This window comes from Toxotes jaculatrix, chromosome 7 (genome assembly GCF_017976425.1).
Source record: "Toxotes jaculatrix isolate fToxJac2 chromosome 7, fToxJac2.pri, whole genome shotgun sequence".
Classification (NCBI taxonomy): Eukaryota; Metazoa; Chordata; class Actinopteri; family Toxotidae; genus Toxotes; species Toxotes jaculatrix.
In genome coordinates, this window is record NC_054400.1 from 26,048,665 (window position 1) to 26,052,713 (window position 4,049).

The following is a 4,049-nucleotide window of genomic DNA, read 5'->3' on the forward strand; positions in this document are numbered from 1 at the left end:
TTTGACTAAACAGTTTGTTATGAAAAGAAACTATTGGCTATAAAAATGATTGTATTAAACTATGCTTTTCCTTTATTTTCTATCATTTGCACAACAAACATCAATCCTGCAAAAATCCAAGTTTGCTGAAGTCAGATTCAGAAACCAAGGTACAAGGAATTTGGGATCTTGAAGGCTGACACAGATCTTTTGGGGCTTGGCTTTTAATTTTATTATATCATGATATAGATAGATATATTCTATTGATCCCCTAAGGGAAATTATTAACAGAGTAACCACCCAAACAGGGACTTGAACCCTGGACCCTCAGATTAAAAGTCTGATGCTCTACCGACTGAGCTATCCGGGCTCTGTAGTTCAGGTTGACTTTTCGTAACATCACTCGGATTAAATTGAAGTTAAAGCTGAATTAATCCTTCTTTTTTTTTTTTTTTGGCCACTTAAGGATAGATTTTACGTCCTCACAAATCTGAAATGGCTAATACTTTTTTTTACGCTTTCAGCAGGCAAAGCAAAATTAATGATTACTTGGAGCCAGTATTCTCTGTCATTCTAGCTCTGTTCTGGCCTCCATCAACTCTTAAGAAAAATAGCTCCTAAACACTCACTGCTCACTCTGGCCATTCAGACTGTGGTGTTTGTCTTTTCTATGCTGCAATGAGGTAGGTCCATGAGGAAGGACATTTTGTTTCCCTGTGTATATGTGAAGTATTTGTATGGAAATGACAATAAACCTTTTTTTTTTTTGCCCTATTTTTTCCATGTCCAGATGAGATGAAATTGTATTGAAAAGAAAGCATTGCCATTCGTTGCTCATTGCCAAACAAGGTGGCTGTGTGGGAAGGAGAGATGAGAGGTGACAGATGCTCACAGAGGAGGATCACTTCAGAAACTCATTAAAATGAATGAAGGACAATAGATTGAGTCAAATGTCTTTATGCGTATCCAGTTGGAATTTCAAATTGAACATGCTCACAGAACAGGAGCTTCAAATGAAAATTATTGGCATTCTGTGATTCTGATAGACACCTCACTTCTGACTTTGCTGACAATAGAAATTCCATTTTCATTCATAGATATTAGGCTCTTTGTTGCTTATTCTTGAAATGAAAAACCGAAAGGGCAGAATTCAATCATGCTCCAGCTGAACACATCGATTTAGGCATGGACGGATAATGAGACAGTGGGCATCTGGGCACCAGACATTTAACAGGCTTCCCTCCAGGAGCAAGACCCACGGACTGAGACACACTCTTTGGAGCTGTTTTGTGTCTGTTTGTGGTCGTTTAGCATCTTCTTGTGTTTTGTTGTTAAATTTTACTTGTTTTTATGTTGCATGTCTTTGTAGGCATTTTGTGTACACCCATTTTGTACACTCATACACTCGTTTTGTGTCTTTTTCAGAACTTTTGCATCTTTTTGTGCATGTTTTGTATCTCTTTCAGTTGTTGAGGGCAGGAGAAAAGACACGTGATGGTGATTCATAAAAAACTAGCACCTCCTTTTTTTCCCTTTTGTCTCTACCTGTCAAGTTCTGACACACAGCTTCAACTCATGTCCTCATAAGATTTATAACTGCTCTCAATCATTCCCATTAAATATGACTAATGGAAGACAACTTAAGGTAATCATTCATCTGTCCATTAAACCACCTATACTTCCATCAGTCACATTCCGTGATTGCATTTGTTACCATGGCATTAACCTTCAATGTGCATATCAAATCCTAACAGTCTTCTTTTCAGATTTACTCAGAACCTACATTGCAAATATAGCGATATAGTTTGAAATCCACATGCTATATACAGCACTCAACAAAGAAAAACATACCTGAAAAGAATTGTTGTGATGTGGGGGGTTGATCTGTTCATTAACATTGCAAATGAAAGTGAATTTTGTCTAAATATAGTAAGGTAGATATTTTTTTTTTTCCAAATTTAGGTTACTGGGACACAGGAAACTGTCTTGTCTTTAGCTGTAGTCCCTGAGGGTTTGTATTCTCTACATCAAAGCATTGCTACTTGGAGCTTCAGAAGAGAACGCACAGTTTTCTTAAACACAGACTTGGTTTTTGGCTTCATTTCCAGGCTAGCTATATCCAGCAGGCAATTATAATTCAAAGAAAACATGGATGTTAGTATGTAATGTGTGCATTAGCCACTAAGATTCCAAAAGATGTGTTGATGGTTTAGATTTATATATATTTGCATGCAATATGTGATTTGACAGTGTCAAATATCAAAGATCAAAAGTCAAACAGTAAAATAGTAAAAAAAAACAAAAAACAAGAATCACATAAAATACATAATGCTGTTCTCTATTGCTCTCAATCATATAATTATACAGAACATAACATTCCTCATCACTGATGTGGGTATATTTATGCTCTCCAGATTTACAAAACCAGTGTTATGCGCAGTCAAAGAGGTTTTCTTGTACTATGACAACTGGATTACTCAGCGAGATCAGATGGTGTAAGACGACCTCCTGCAAAGTCCATCAAAACACAGAAAAACAAAAGTGTCATTGTCATGGAGACAGTGTCAGACTGGGGAATTAGGTCAGACTTTCAGAATGATAAATCCATCTAGGTTTGTTTGTCCTGTATTCAGTCTTTCAGCAGGTAATACGATGCTCGAGCTTCTCATCTGCTTGGTCAGAGTTGCCTGATACACTCACCACAGCAGCTCTGTTCTTATTCAGCACTTAGATAGTGTGATTCAAATGTGATCACTACATAGTCTAACCACCAACCACAGCTCATATTTGCAGAGTCGTTCGTGCTTTTTCCAACTGAGACTGTGAACACTAAAACTTTTCTCTGTAAAGACCAACTGAATAAATGCCTTTGTCTAAAAATATATTTGCATGTCATAAACTTGTAAGGAGTGCATGACATGTTTCTCCCAGACCTTAAAGCAAAGAAAATTTATGTCTTCCAACTTTTCCAGCTTTTGTTTTTTCCCCCAAGGCTGCACAGCGCTCCAAATTTCTTCAAAATCTCAGAAAACATTTCTTGGTTGATCACACTCAAGTGATTTTTTTCTCTCTGTGTTTTGTCTGTAAAATTGAAACTTTGGTGAATATCTAAACTTCAATGGCATTAATTCATGTTGGCATGTGCTGTATTTCATTTTCAGGTTGTGAAAACATAAGACAGTCAGTCTTCAGCTGGTTGACTACGGAGATGTTGATTATGAACAACAAGGTCACAGGTTCAACTTGAGTGTCACTTGTTCACTTTATCCCTTGACTTCTGCTGCTGTCAACAGGATGTTAGAGGCACAAGGAGCTGCTAAAATAATTCACCATTTTCCAAACCTGCTATGACACTGATCATCGTAGCAAAAATTCATCTTGGTTAAGTTTTCAGGTAAGTGGTTAATTTACTCTCTATGACTTCAATGCAGCTCTTTGCATTTTCCTGTTTCAGAACTTCCCTGAGGCCAACTGAAGGTCCTCCTCCAGAGCCTCCACGAACTCGTCCACCCAGGTTTTTGTATCTGTGACTGCCACAGCCATAGCCCTTCTGACCTGCCAGTACCCATCTGTATGACCAACTGGCTCAAGAGGCCTCCTTCTCCAGCTTGATGGCCTCCCTCACCCCTGGTGTCCATTAGCGGGTTCTCAGGTTGCCACCATAACAGGCAACTACAACCTTCTTACCACTTCCACCTGAATTCCAACAGGGACATGTGAGTGGATGACCTTGAGAGTTGAAGACCTTGCTGACAGGGTTCACCCTCATGTTTACATGTTGGGATGTTTATATGTTTACCAGGTCCATCCAGCACCCTATCCTATCCCTGTAGGTGGCAGGCCCACAGGGTGGTGGCCCCATGAAATTTTGGAAATAGGTGAGAAGTTAAAGGATCACCGGGTTACTACAATTCATCCTGAGGGGAACACAGGCCAACCTCATCATGACGCTACAGGAAAAGTTAGGGGAACACCAAAGTCAGCAGGATTCATCCTCTGATTATTCAAATTAGTATTCTGATTTGTAATTTCCACCTCTAGGCCACACCTTACAGAATTTGACAACCATT

General features: G+C 38.9%; 1 non-coding gene across 1 annotated transcript; it reads right to left on the reverse strand.

Moving 5' to 3' along the window:
• Positions 1 to 276: 276 nt before the first annotated feature.
• On the reverse strand, positions 277 to 349 carry trnak-uuu. Its single transcript has one exon. It is a non-coding gene; the product is annotated as a tRNA-Lys (tRNA).
• Between the last annotated feature and the right edge of the window lie 3,700 nt (positions 350 to 4,049).